This window comes from Rhinopithecus bieti, unplaced genomic scaffold, assembly GCF_001698545.2.
Source record: "Rhinopithecus bieti isolate Rb0 unplaced genomic scaffold, ASM169854v2 scaffold_2439, whole genome shotgun sequence".
In the NCBI taxonomy this organism is placed as follows: Eukaryota; Metazoa; Chordata; class Mammalia; order Primates; family Cercopithecidae; genus Rhinopithecus; species Rhinopithecus bieti.
In genome coordinates this window covers 714,423-730,350 of record NW_016804232.1, presented here as the reverse complement: position 1 = coordinate 730,350, position 15,928 = coordinate 714,423, and the positions used below count along the sequence as shown (strand labels likewise).

General features: G+C 37.5%; 1 protein-coding gene and 1 pseudogene across 3 annotated transcripts in view; both read right to left on the bottom strand.

The window, feature by feature from the left end:
- The window catches only part of POU6F2 (POU class 6 homeobox 2), a 500,263-nt gene extending 486,423 nt beyond the window's left edge, over positions 1–13,840 (bottom strand). For both annotated transcript variants that reach the window (XM_017867376.1, XM_017867377.1), the window contains exon 1: positions 13,791–13,840. The gene's annotated coding sequence lies outside the window, so the exon portion shown is untranslated. The remainder of the gene's footprint in view (positions 1–13,790) is intronic.
- Positions 573–2,154, bottom strand: LOC108526575 (argininosuccinate synthase pseudogene; annotated as a pseudogene). The gene has a single exon (XR_001884557.1). The product of XR_001884557.1 is annotated as an argininosuccinate synthase pseudogene (transcript).
- Positions 13,841–15,928: the final 2,088 nt, after the last annotated feature.

The following is a 15,928-nucleotide window of genomic DNA, read 5'->3' as shown; positions in this document are numbered from 1 at the left end:
TTGAGTTTTTGTGAAGGATGGATGGAGAAAGCAAACTTATCTTGCAAATAAGTCGAAATTGATTTCAAATTTAGACAAGAATCTTAATCAGTTAAAAGATGATAGATAGATATAGAGATGATAAATGATTGACAGAATGTTAATTTATCAAAAGATAAAAGAGTTTCTGAGGCTATGAATCTCAAATAGTTCAGACTCCATCAGCATTTTAAAAGATATGAACCTGTTTTCAAGCCTTCCCTGAAATTCCTCTGGGAATTTTCCTTACACACACACACACACACACACACAAAGAGAGAATAGTGCCTAATATATATATACACACACACACACACACACACATATATATATATGTGTGTGTGTGTATATATATCCTACTGTGTGTGTGTATATATATCCCTAATATATATATATACACACACACACATATATATATGTGTGTATATATATCCTACTTCTCTCTCTCTCTCTCTCTCTCCTAATTCTCAGGATATATTTTATTTGTATAACCTGTATATGCGTAAATAGGTAAACTCTCATATGCAGAAATGAGAATTAAAGAATACTTATTTTTTTTTTAGTGTATCTTTTAATTGTCATTTTATAGCTCCCCACCGCAGCTGCCCCCCACCCTTCCCTTCGGTGACAACACAACGTCTGCAGGCTTCAGGGGGACCAGGGAACAAAGCTGGGGCCTGGCAGCCCCACTAAGCTGCCAGCCAGGGAGAGCAAGTCACAATTACAAATTATCACAACAATTAGCGCCTGTACTTGGGGGAGCTGCAAACTGAGAAGGCCCCAGCTCCTCATTGTACAGGGGTCTATTTGGCAGTGACCTTGCTCTGGAGACGATGATATTCCTTCAGCCTGAGGGAATTGATGTTGATGAACCCGGTGGCATCAATTGGCTCATAATCACCCTGCACGTTCATGCTTACCAGCTCCTCGTTGTAGAGAGACAGTGGGGACTCCCGGCCGAGGATGTACACCTGGCCCTTGAGGACGGACACCTGCGCTTTCCCTTCCACTCGCTCCTGGGACTTGGCAATGCAGTGACGGACAAATTCACACTCAGGGCTGTGCCAGAAACCGGTATACACCAGCTCAGCAAACTTCAAGCCCAGGCCTTGTTTGATTTTGCGCACTTCTCGTTCCATGGTGAAGGCCTCGATGTCTAAATGAGCGTGGTAAAGGATGGTGCCTGCTGGGGTCTCGTAGATACCTCGGGACTTCATTCCAATGAAGCGGTTCTCCACGATGTCAATACGGCCCATACCGTGCTTGCCCGCGACTTCGTTCAGGTACATGAAGAGCTCCAAGGAGGTCTGGTGGGTGGTGCCATCCTTAACGTTGGTCACCTTCACGGGGACCCCTTTTTTGAACTCGATCTCGAGAATGTCAGGGGTGTTGGGGGCTTTGGCCGGGTCCTGGGTCTTCGTGTAGAGACCTGAGGCGCTTGGTTCTTGGGGTTCTCCAGGATTCCAGCCTCGTAGCTGATGTGCATGAGGTTCTCGTCCATGCTCCATGGGCTCTTGGGGGTGACCGGGGTGGGAATCCCGTGTTGCTTTGTGTATTCCATCAGGTCACTGCGGCCCTTGAACCGGTTGTAGAATTCGGGCATCCTCCAGGGAGCAATGACCTTTATCTGGGGGCCAGCGAGTAGCAGGTGAGCTCAAACCGGACCTGATCATTCCCCTTTCCCGTGGCGCCATGGGACACATACTTGGCCCCCTCCCGCTGGGCGATTTCCACTTGTTTGCGGGCGATGCAAGGCCTGGCAAGAGAGGTGCCCAGGAGGTAGCGGTCCTCATACAGTGCGCTGGACTGGATGGCCGGCCAGATGAACTCCTCCACAAACTCCCTGCTGACATCCTCAATGAACACCTTTTTGGCCCCAAGCTTCAGTGCCTTCTTCCTGGCTTCCTCGAAGTCTTCCTTCTGGCCAATGTTGGCCACGTAGGCAATGACATCATAGCCTTGTTCCTTCAGCCACACGAGGATGCACGAGGTGTCCAGGCCGCCACTGTAGGCCAGAACCACGGAGCCTTTGCTGGACATAGTGTCTGGGATTGAAGGCGTGAGTTCCTGGCGTCTGGAATCTGTCTTCACCGTGCAGTGAACCACTCGGGCTCGGGCAGCGGTGGCAGGCGGCAGAGCAGGCTAAAGAATACTTTTAACAGATATTTCCAAATCAGTTCTTAAAGGCACTCAAATAATTTATCCCTAAAAAATTTCTTCCGGCTTTGAGAAACAACGTGAAGCAAATTGCAAAAATTATTAAAACTGATCATGAAAAGGTGAGATTTCTCTCAAATGTTATTTTATAATCCCAAATATCTATTCTATTATGTAACTTATGAAAACACCTTAGCTTATTTTATGGCTGCCCTATTTACTAAAGATGATAATTTTAACAAAAGAATAGTTTTAATTATTAAACAATTAAATAATTATTCTTTAACCAAAGAATAATTTATTCATTCATAGAATTTATACATCTCTGTACTCAGATTACCTTACAAGTCTAAAGGCATCTGACTGTGACATGGGGCACTTACAAACTTATTTGTGAAAATAACTTGGGATACTGTATTGAAAGTCGGCCGCATCTAAAGGTGTAGCTCATGGAGGACTGGGACATCAACTATTTGAGGCTAGTGTGGCTCCCTAGCCTCCAAGTTAGGAGCAGCTCTTTGACGAAAGCTACCAAAAAGCACTGATTTGCTCCTCCAGCCTTCCACTCCCCAACGGGTCTACCATTTTACATTTTACAAAAGGATCATCTTCCAGGCCACCATGTGGAACCCAAGTACCACAGTTATTGATGGCAACAGTAGGAGGAGGAAAAGGAGGAAAGGAAGGAGGAAGGCAGGGAGGGAGTAAATGAGGTGTTGCTGTCATGAAATCAGCTTTCATAAAGAGATGACACTTTTCACAGGTAATGTTAAGGCCATGTTTTAATTGTGTGATTTTGCATATGATTAAGGACTTACACCTGGCCTCCAGCATTCTCAGGACCAATTCCAGCTTTGCCACTTACTGTCCTGTGAGGCCTTGCACCATTTGCTTAGCCTCAGCCTTCTACTTGGTAAAGTGGAAATAACAACAGACCTGGCCTGAGGATTAAATTATACCAGCAAAGTGCCTGGCACCTAGTAAGTGCTCACTTATTGGTAGATTATTACTACTGTTGTTTTTTGGATGGGTAAATATTTAGCCCTTTTCTGGATGAAAAATGGTATTAAACATTAGATATTCAAGGAAGTTTACAAGAGCCCCACTGAAACACATACAGACACACAGGGATACATGAAATGAATACCAGGTTACATTCCCTCCATTCCTCTTCTGCTATTGATTTATGATTGGTGGGGGGCAGGAGGGGTTACATTGTTCAATTTTTATAGGTGTATTTTCTTTATTATTTAAAATAACAGTCATCCAGTTTAAGAGGTACTGTGATAGAGTGCACTAGAATCATCTGTAAAGCTTTTTAAAAATACTCATACCCAGACTCCACCCAGATAAATAGAACCAGAATTTATGAGAATGAGTCCTTCACATCAGTAGATTTTTAAAGGTTGCCCCTGGTGGATCTACAAGGCAGGCAGAGAAAAACAGTGGAATTTCAGAAAATGATATGAGTTCAAGTCTCATTTCTTCCACTCCTTAGCAATATGGCTACAAATAAGATACATAACCTCTCTGAGCCAGCTTCCACTTCTATAAAATGGGGATGATGATCTGTATCTACTTCTAAAGTTGTGGGTTTCAAACAAGTTCATTAATATTAAAGCCATACTCTGCAATTTGTTCGCAAAAGCCCGTTTTAAGCTCCAGGCAAAGAAGTCAGCTACTTTAAATCTATAGATGAAGCTCACTTGTCTTAGCATCTGTTAGCATCTGGAGGGAGGAAACAAGAGGGAAAAAGAACACACCTACAGTTCCATAGACTCGGTTCTGGAAGTCTGTGTAGGGAAAGATGGCATGGTCAGCTCACACTCCCATCTCTTATTCAAATATAAGATTTCATTACCGCCTGCGTTACTGTCTTCTTGGTATATGTGAGGTAATGTGATTAAAGAGAACGAGCAAAGTCATATCCTAAAAGAAACGTAAAATATAACTTTTCACATTCTCTGAAATATTTCAATAATGTACACTTTGTCTGCCTTCTCAAAACCCTAAATATAGTAGAATTCAAGAGCTAAGTCTCATTAGTTTTGATTCAGCCCTGCTTGTGGCTGCATTATTTAACCTGTGAATCAGGGTTGAAGGATTGGTCTGACAATATGAAATATAGAAAACAGAAATTTAACTGACATTAATTACCATGAATTTCTTCTGGTCTCTTTTTCACTAATCTAGATACATTAACTGAATCATGCATTGGAAACATATATCTATGTCAATTATCTTAATAAACAGCATTGAGGCTCATGGAAGAAAATAGCTTAAGCATTTTGTTCAGTTGTTTGGTGGCTTGGAGCAAACATAAAGGTTTTCAAGTCATAATGTGTCTGACTGAGAACCAGCTCCTTGTGCCATTCTCTGTCATTCTTACCTCTTTGTTACTAAATACAATATTGTGATCTTTATTGCTATTTTAATTGTTTTGAGTGTTCAATATAGAAATGATACATCTCTTTTCTTGTGGCATAAAGCTACTCTTCACTTTTAACATTACACTTAACCTTCTCCCAGGAGACACCATTTATGAGTTCTTTTGCTCAAACAAATCTTATTTGGAAAATTCTGAAATCCTTTATGGTAAGAGAAATGAAACTTCTCAACTTGTTAGACTGATTGCAGAGACTAACTTATTTTTAAAAGCTAGATCAAGAGAGAATTGGTTAAATAAATCACTGTATATCCATAAAAGGGAATACTACAGAGAAGGATGCAGATCTATTCATAGTCACATGAGAAGAGGTTCAAAATGTTTTTTATATGTGAAAGTAAGTTACAGAACTCTATGTATAGTATAGTTCTACTTGGATTGTATAAGGATTGCATATACATGCATAGAAAATCTCTGAAAGGATATATAAGAAATAGTTAACAGTGGTTATTTGTGGTGAGTGGAATCAGGATACTTTACTTTCCACTTTATACTATTCTGTGCTATTGAAATGGTTTGTCATATGCAGGCAATACTGTTATAATTTTTTAGTAAAAAATTCAAAAATACTCATAGGAGTCTACCATGTAACTAACTCACTTCAATCACATGCATATAAGAATTGTGTTAATGTACTGTCACTTTTACTCAGATGTTCCACTCTCTGCCTGAACTAGTTGTTTAAATTATATTTGATAAATAATGGTAGAAAAGGAGAAAGCAATTGCAGTTGATAGGTTTCAGCACTAGTACAAAGGGAAGTACATTGCAAAGCAAACAGCCCCCCTGTTTTTGCAAGGAAATAACTGCAATATTCATACGTTTGCAGTTTTCCGATCGACTATGTACTCAAATTCTTACCATAAACTTGATGTTTAAAAGCACAAAGTACTATGCAGGAGGCTAAGGTGGGAGGGTCTCTTAAGCCCAGGAGTTCACAGCCAGCCTCAGCAACATGGCAAGACCTCATCTCAAAACAAAAACAAAAAAGTTGCAAAGTATTTTTCCATTCTCAACCAGGTTGAGAGGAGTATTTTAAGTAAACATCTACCGTAATTTTTTCAGGTACTAAGATTGAAAACAGAGACAAAATATTTTTAGATTATTAGAGGTTAAATAGTCAAAGATTCCTAAAATGTTTATAGTATGTCTGTGAGTGTGCATGTGTGTTAATGAATTAGATTGCTAGACTGCCTCATTTTCATTTTTACTCTAAATTCTTTCATCACTAGAAATCTAGATATAGGTTTGTTTACAAACAAAAAAAGTTTTCAGGAAACAAATCACAACTTTAGTTCTTGAATCTAGGATTAATACATTACCTAGGAACAATATAGGACTGTATGGGATTTGAGCCATATTAGCCTTTGTTCCCAGAGACCTTTTGAATATTACTACAAACACCTCTTGTATTAGCAGTTCTAGAAACACACCAAGAAATGCACCTAAGAATGTGTAAAGACTCACTTTGTTAAGGAAATATTGAAACAGAGAAAATGAATACAACAGAGATTTACTTTTAAGATCCTTGAACACCATCTGCTGATATGAATGGAGAGAAATTTACAAACTTGGCATTCTTATATCACAGCCAAACTTTCACAAAACTCTTATTTTTCCCAACTTCTGACCTGGGGCATTTCATCCCACAATCATCGCTTCTGACTACCATTCAACCAGCATCTTGTCAAATCTGGCTGCAAGATTAAGTTTCCCGATTCGGAATTCAATATTGTAACCCTAAGGATATAAGATTCAAGCTGGAACATTCTGGGTTTTTTTTTAATGGATAAAATTGTTTCAGCCCAAAGACCACAGTTCGCCCTGGCTATAATGATGAATCATCAGGACTGACACTAAGTGAAATGAGTTTGATGTTCTTGGTTGTATTTGTGCCCATTAAGCAGCATTTTACATTTGTCCTAACTCTCAACCTTTTGGAGAAAAGGTTGAAAGAGACTTGTTTTCTAGTATTATTTGAGACTTACAAAATTAACTAGCTCTGTCTGAAGCAAGTTTGGCTTGCCATAGTCCCTACTATTGTGTGTCCAGCTCCATTCTTGCCCATTCTGCCCTTCCAATTTGGAGGAAAAGAACTGAAGATTTAAGAAATATCTACTTTTCTCTCATATTTCCTCAGTATCAATTATGGCTTCTGGTATCCTTGCTTCTGTCTTAGTACATTATTTACCTTTTACTCTCAACAAAAACCTACTTCCTTTAAACAAAATCTGTATATGAATTCTCCACTGAAAACTAAGCTCCCTATAAATGTTGTACTTTGTCCTTTTGAAAAGGAATTTGCCTGGGTTCTGATCAATGCTAAAAACACCACTTAACAGGTATGCAATCTTTTCAAAATATACCTGTTTTCTAAGTTTTAGGTGTTAGAGATAAATGTTTTCTTCCAAAAATAGTTTTAAATTATTCATCAAAAATCAAAGTCATAAAATATGCAGAGTCAGCATCATATTAAACTCCAGAAATAATAAGTGCTATTGCACAGCATCGGAGCCCTGGTTAACCTCTTGTAAAAAGCTCCAAAGATTTAAAGAAAAGTTTTCCTTAATATTGAAATTTGCGTACAGCACAAGCACTGTGAAGCCTTTTCTTAGACTTTGTTTTTTAATTCTAGTTCTCCTGTGCTAACGTATTGTTTTACTGTATTTTTCGTGTGTGATTTGAATTGCTAGGTGAGATGAGGTAAGCTTACAGAATAACTTAGAAATATAAACTAAAGAAGCAAGTATATTGGTGAGTCTTCTGCTACCTTTCTGCTTTGTTTTGCTCGAGGTCTTGTCTCTCTTTCCAGTGCCCTTTCCTGCCTGGGAAGCCCACAAAGATTCACTTTTCAGTTATTACTCATCAAACTGATTCTGGTTCACAGTGGAAAGGAGAAGAAAAGCTGATGGAGAAATGGCACTGAAGAAAGGGAGCAAAATGTCAGAGCAGTACGTTTGAGCGACTATATTCTTTTCATTAAAGGTGTCAACACGTTTATTTGCATCTTTGACCCTAGGACTAAGGAAGTGCTGGAAATTATGTGGGCCCCTTTTCCCACGGGAAAAATATACCTCCTAGGTGGGGGGAAGCCTGAAAATAGGTGAAAGTTAGAATACTCAGTTGATCTTCAATTTTTTTTTTTTTTTTTTTTGTCTTATGGTTAGAAAAGCACTGTTGAAAGGAATAGGGTTGCATTTCACCTAGAATCAGTGCCAAGTATCAACAGCTAAGGTCTGTCTTTTGAAGAAAGAGTCTTTCATATCATGAGGGTTTTAAAGCTACTGATAAAACAAAAAGCTATTTTCTGAAGACCAGTCAACCTGAAAAACAAGTGTTTTAAACCCTAGAGAATTTCCTTTAACGTAAATAATCAAAGATGTTTTCAATTATTTTGCTGTTACCTACATACAGCGATTTTACATTTATGAGAAGTGCTATCCCTGAAATAACAAAATATTATCATTTATAAATGGGGTATAGAAAATAACACAAGCATACAGCAAACCAGGAAGGAATTTTCCAACAAAATTAAGCAATATTCACCATAATTGGCTCACATTGTGGAATTGGGAAAACAAGAAAATAATAGAAAGAAAACAAATCTTTACTGAAATGTAGTGATAGTGTTTCACTCACAACCTCTTCTTCAAATTGAGATGCAGAAGAAATGTGTAAAAAGCAAAACTGGTACAAATCTTCATTACAATTTTGGATCAGTTTAAGACAAGATGGCTCAACCGAGCAATTTACATAGGCTAACAGAGCAAAGCTTGACTCGGTAATTTACTTTATTGGACACACATTTCACCTACCAAAAAAAAAAAAAAAAAAAGGAGCGAGGGAGGAACAAAAGAAGAAAGGAAGAAAGGGATGTAGGGAGGGAGGGAAGGGAAAAAGAACATAAATCCAAGTTTGAGATTACATATAGAGCAGCTATTATCTCCCAAGTAAAGGTTTGGCCATAAATTACAAATTAATTTAAAAGTTATGTAATTTGGATTTTCTTTTAGTGCTCAAATTAAAGTCAATATTTATCTTTTGGCACATTGTTTCTTCAAGTCTGATCCTTTCATGTTTGCACTTTATGTCACAACTTTATTTTCTATTCAATCAAGCATTAGAAAAGAGTAACAGCTTGTACAATATCACAATGCAATTGAAAAGTGAAGTTTTTCAATATTTGCAGACATGTTAATTATATTCCAATTTTCATAGCAATAAAGAGAAAAATACTTGAAACTGGTAATATGCAGTTTACATAGCAAAGAAAAGGTCAATTAAGAAACATCCTTCACTACCTCCGAAACAAATGCTATAGATTTTACACGCAGGAAACTTATTACGTGCAAACTTTCTTTCGTAAGCATTTGTATTTTAAAAGTTGCAGCCACCTCTCTGCATATGTTAGAGGTAAGAATCAAAAAGTGTTAAGTTCTTAAGCATTGAAAATGATACTTGAATCCTATAGTTTCATTAATTGACCTTAGAGATAGAAAAGAAAATTTAGTTTCAAGACTCAAGTTCATCTAATTTTTGTTTAATATTAACATTATTGTACAGTAGTATTGCTATGTTGATAAATTTTACTTAAATGGACAAAATTGACTTTATCATTTAAATGTCTGCTTTAATTTTAAAAAATTCTAAATGGAATAAAAATTAAGTCCATCTGGTAAAATGTAAAATGTTAACATAAGACTTTCCTATAAGTATGAATGAAATATTAAGTGAAGCTTTTTAGGTTAATAAACAATACATACTACAAATTCAATTTTGGTGAGTCCGGCACTTATCAAAAGAATACTAGCACCAGTATTTATAAGAAAGAATAATCCTTAATTAATCTGTATTTTTTCTAGTATACCATTCATCCATAATACCTTGGGGAAAAGGTATTCTCAATAAAATTCAAGCAGTAATAATTTCACACTCCCAAAATACATAAATTTGTTGAAGCAATCTGTCAGTTTCAAAAATATCAGCATTCACACCCACAAAAATGACTTTTTTTAAGAGTCTATGGGAGTTATGCTTTGCATGAGTAAAACAGGGTTAGGTTAGCCCCAGTGTTTCATTTTTATATATAAGGCATGAATATCAGTCTAAATTGACTGAGGGCAATCTTCAAGTGTGTTATTTACATCATGCCAATGTCCCCCCTCCCTAGGCCACTTGCATCGCACATCAGTTTGAGCATATTTTAGGTAAGCAAATTATTATTAAATCTACATTAAATACTTTTTGGAACAAGGGATTATACCATCCATGTAAAATTAATTGTTTTTATGCTATAACAGTGAAATATTTGTGTTTTAAAATCTCCATATGAGAAAACATACATGGAGATACTGTTAAGCCAAATGCATGCATACACACTGAGCACTGTCTGAGACATTTGCATTAGTCTTCTGACGTACAACTTTACAACACTTCAAATTGTCGAAATGTACTTTGAAAAATAAAAGATCCATTGTACCAGTAAGGGAAATTGTAAACAGCTTTTTATTGTACTTCTAATGCTATTAAAATATAGAATGCGTGGTCTCTTCTCTCTTCTTCTAGTACTTTAGCAATGTCAACTGGAAGTGCATCCATGATCACTTTATCCAGCTGTCTCTCTCCCACTCCCAGCAAACTCTTAGATATACTTGATAAATATTTTCATCTAATTTGGTTCATCTGTTGTTTTTATTAACAACTAATTTAATATCCTCTGTTCTGCAATATTTGCAAAAGTCAGTCTATAGACGTGAAGCCAGCCGGGACCCTCAGGCCTGTGCATCAGGATGGTGGGCTGGCTAGGTCCTCTGGGGACAGCAGTGCCAGAAGGAGTATTGGACACAGTGACCCGACTGTATGAGATGAGAAAAAACAAAAACAGGAGGTCCGCAGTACTGATGAACTAATCTGTCACTCACAAGCTCAGGTCTGCAAAAAAAGAAATGAAGCACTAAACATTTAATGGCCATAAGAGATGGAAATGCAAGTCTTCATTTCTAAATGATAATCAAACCCATGATCAGAACCTGCTTAACTGTGTAATTGAATTGAATTGAAAATCATCCCCTGGATAACAATCCATCCTACGTTCAAGGGGTTAGGAAGCTAACGACAGGTAATTGCTATCAGAAATCTGATTTGATTTCCAAAAATTGTGTGAATGAACCAAGTTTCTTGATCTTGATATACTAGGCAGGGAGTTTGTTCTTCCAAGTACTAGACTGCTTAATTGCTTGCTTGGGGGAGGAGAAATCCTGGGGGAAAGGCATATATGAGCAATTTCTACTCTGTGAAGCCAGTGCTGTGTCCTGAGCTGGATCACGGCCAGAAACACAGAAAAGTCTACTCTTTCCTACAGTGGAAGCAACTGTGGATATTTCATCCTAAGAGTGAATGAAAAAACCTAAAGCTCATACTTCACAGGAATCTTTCAATATTCTGACTGAAAACTGGTTATTTGCTCCTCCAACCCAAAGTCATCCAGGAACAGGACTCAGAACAGGAAAAAAAAAAAAAAGACAAAATAATAATTATTCCAAAATGTGTTTGAGAAGAAACAAACACAAACATTTGCATTATTAAATGGGATTGTTCACACCTGCTGAGTAGATATAAGATGATATTTAAGTCAAGAGCTAAAAAATAAACCATCTCTTTCTGATTTTGATTGACAGCAGAGCAATAAAAATTATTTTCACAATCTTTTCCTTATTGTTAAAAGTAATCATTTGAGTAAATACACTGTGCTATAACTATTAAAATGAATTCATTTCAAATATGTATAGCACCTTTCTTTTTTATATTTCTAGATATGGTTTCCATATAGACTTTCTGACTTTTATCGTATGCGTATAGGGCAATATTCTATTTTCTTTCTTTTAAATACTTACTGTTTCAATTTCAAATAAAAAATAAGCACTCTAGTTTGTACATTTTTAGCACAGAAATGTTTACAACCTTCAGCACAATTGCTTTTATAATTTACTGACTTGGTATTTGAGGAGTTTTGAACAAATTATGAGAAATAACACCTTCAGAAAGCATGTGACTACTTTGATGCAACTATTGGCAATGTATTCATAAGTCATTAACATGTAGAGTTCTTAGACATACGGAACCTTTAAAAATTATACTAAAGAATACATATAAAATACAGAGCTATGTAATAATAACTAATTTTAAATCCTGACAAATTAGAAGTTAAGTCTACTATCTGTAAAAATATATACTGATTCCTTTTTTTAACTATATACCTGAGCCTTTAAAAAGTATATACCTTTACAATTGATTTCCAATAAACAATACTGAATAACAAACTACAAGTGACTTTCCTGATTTTTCAGCAGAAATATATAGAAAAAGGAAATCCTATTTCTTATTAGAGTTTGAAGCACAGTAATTCTGCACAGTATTAAGAGCCATAACTATGCCATACAGAAGACAGAACCTGCAACCTAAGAAAAGTTTTATTAAACAGGACAAGACAGTGATTAGGGGCTCAAGTTTTATTTCAATATGCGAAAGTCATCTGCTGTAACAGATATTTATTTCATTCCCTACACCACTATTATTTTAGCTGTATTTGATATATTTGCTCATCAGTGAATACTTACATTGAAACAGGTATTAAGAGTATATAAAATCAGTTGATATATTTTCTCCTGTCTACAGACTTCACTTTATATATGTCTATAGAACAAAACCACGTTAAAGTTTTAAAAAATATTTCTCTGTTGAACCAAATATCTACTTCTTTTAAAATAGTGTGAGCCTGTGAAAACATAGTATTATGTATTTGACATTTTCCATCTAAAATACATTATGAAGCAAGCATGCTGGTATTAATAAACCATGTGCTTTCAGAACCCTGAAGTGCTTTTCTATAATTTTGTTGAAAACAGAATAAGATGACATATTTTCCACCATGCTATTAACATACAGCAAACAAATTTTATGTCATTGCCTTGCCAGCTTGTCTTGATTGGAAAGTGTACCAAAAAAAAAAAAAAAAAAAAAAAACTTTTAGGAGTTTATAAATATTCGTGAGCATAGTCTGGTTTATAAGTTAACAATACATAAGTAAACATAGATAACTTAGAAAATTTAGTCAAAATACATTACAAAAAAAGAAAAGAAAAGAAACCATGTATATTTCCTTTTCCTCACCCCACCCCATCATAGTCAGAAAAATCACCCTTCCTCTGCAGCAGGGTACTATCCTTCCTTTCACCACTTTAGTTATCTGAAGGCAAATGAAAATACAACGATCCTTTTCGTCTTCTGATTTAGCTTACAACGCAAACATTTTAACACAAGCATAAACTACTGACTTCACAGAAAGCACCAAACAGAAAGAGCAAGACTCACTGACCCATTTGGAAGACAAAGACGACAGAGCAGGAAAGCTCTAAAAATCAGCTTGTGAGGCCTCTGAGAGATATTCTTCTGGCATTTCATCACAGCAGCCCCAGACCAGCTCACCTCCCTGGATACAAGGAGGAGGCACTAAATAGAGCTGTTTATTAAAGCTGCTGTGCTGGATTGCATTAGGAAGCACGAGCAGACCACCTGGACCTTTCAGATTGTGGCAGTGTTTAATTTGCAGCCTGCCCCTCTGCAGCAGCCAAGACTACTACTACATTCACCGGGCTCAATCACACATTATCTGGGTTAGAAGTCAAGGCACATGTATCTATATATTTATATTTCCGATATGGATAAAGTGAGAGAGGGAGAGAGAGAGAAGGAGAGAACACAATCAAAATAAAAATATTGAACAGCATTAGAAAAATTTTAACTACTACCTAGAAAATCACACTTGATTCTCTTCTCGCACTTTCTTTCCTTCGGAGATCAAAATCTAAAAAGAAAGCAAATTTCTAAAATAGACTTTTAAGAAACATTCAGATCAAATTATAAATTAGATTTATCCTTCAGTGTTTTGTTGTTGTTTTAGTTTTGTTTAAAAGGATCACATTGAAGTTTTAAGCTGAGGTTTCCCTGGTCAGATTTAATGGGTGCCTTTTGCCTTTCGCACTTTCAGCACTACACTGGCAGGTAGCTGAAGATACAGATAGAAAGATGGTACTGTAAATATGAATTATGTGAATCATATGGTGAGACCCTTGTGGAAAAAAGGGGAGTTGAGAAATGGCTGACTCCATACCTGACCAATTACAGCTTGCATGGTCCCCGTGTCCTGCTGCGCTGAGAGATCGCAATCCGTCATATGTTGTCTTTGAAAAGGAGAATGGGGGTTTCTGGCATGCATCTGTCAATCAACTTCTGCACTCACAACCATCACCAAAAGCAAGGGGAAAAAAAGTCAAGCTGCTCCACCAAATAGGATGAAACTGTCATGTGACCTCCGGCAGACACGCACACACACATTCACTACCTCCACAGAGCGTAAGAATTTTCTGTAGATATGAAATGACATTGACAAATATCCAATACCAAGTAAATAAAGTGAGACAAACAGCTATTCACCAAAGACAAAAACATGGGCTGTAATCTTCCGCTAAAGGTTTAACAAACCTATGAGGATTATTTTTAATGCTCTAGAAATCTATGTTTAAAACAAAACAAAACCAAAATGAACTATCTCATATGAGTGTCCATTAAGACTTTGATTTTTGTGCTACTATATACATTTTTAAAAGTATAGTTAATTGCTGTAGTTTTCTTAATGGATCCCTAATGATTTTATTTTTAAAATCTCTGAATGACCTTTTGATAATATGCAGTTATCTTTCTTGTTTTATATAAAGACACCTTTTCAGAGAAGCTTGAAATGTTAACTGTTACGTAACAGACACCCTGATATTTGTGGATTGGAAATGGACATAGAAAATAATCCATGTAAACGATGATGACCACTCTAATATAAAACATTCAAAGTATATAAATAGTAGTCACTAAACTTTCTATCTTCTAAAAGGTAAGGGGATGATTTACTTGCAGTTCATCTAAACTGATGTAATGTGTTTTTAATGTGATGACAACTATTTTAAGTTTTTAAATTTAATTTTAACTATCTGATTCCACACAATCTAGGGACAGATTGCTAATGTATTATGGGTCAGTTATTGTTAAGGGTGACAAGAAAATAACTTACCAGCTTTTTAACCTTCCTAGGCTAAAGATCGGAACCTGACTTTCAAGACAATCCTACAGGTATTGTAAAGTTGCTCTCCGAAAACCCAAAACCGTAAACACCGTCCATTAACTTGGTGGCTTTGTGGCAGTGAAGAACGTTTGCATTGTCTACTTTTTAACTGAAGTTCATTAGTTAGTATACTGTCCCTAACTTTTCAAAAAAATGTATAGGAAAACCTTGTGTTAATATTAAAATGAAGATTTTTTCGGGGCTATAAACTCATGACAAGTCGGGGAGCAATGAGAAATATTTGATACAGAATATATACTATTATGTATATTATTGCATAATATCCACTGCTTGAAAATTAATCAAAAGGGACTTCAAGTAAGAAAAAAATTTTTTTTTCAATATTGTTAAAGAAAGCTTTAGGAGCAAAGAATGGAAGACCAAAGCGCGCGCGCACACACACACACACACACACACACACACACACACACACACACACACACACACACACACACACACACACACACACACACACACACACACACACACACACACAGACACACACACACACACACACCACACACACACACACACACACACACACACACACACACACACACACACACACACACACACACACACACACACACACACACACACACACACACAGTTAAATCAGCATCCCCAAACAAAATGAGACCGTGTACCAAGTGGGTAGCCCTCCTGGGAGCTGAGGGCTAATGAGGAAAGGCCCTTCTAAACATCATTAAAGGTCCCGTCTGCGCTGAAGCCCTATCCGGGGGTTTCTGCAGTCATCCCAGATCAGGACTTCGAGCGTCCCATCACCTCCTCTGGCCGGGGAACGGGAGGTCAGGGAAGTCGAGCCAGGAGCATAGGGGCCCCGGGCTGCAACAAGGACTAAGCCAAAGTTGCCCGAAACCTGCGGGCTCACAGAGGGCAGGGGGGCGCGACTGCTCGTGGCATCGCCTTCTTGGGACCCCTCCTGGGCGGACACTAGACAGAAAGCCAGGTGACGGGACCAGTGGGAAGTTGCGGAAGAGGGACGAGCTGGACTCCCAGGCCACAGCCGAGCTGAGCAGCCGCCCCCGCTTTCTAATTCTTGGGGGACCTGCAGCCAAGCCTGGAGCGCGCCCCGGCGGCACCGCCCTCCTGAGCGCGCTGGAGCCCGGCGCCCT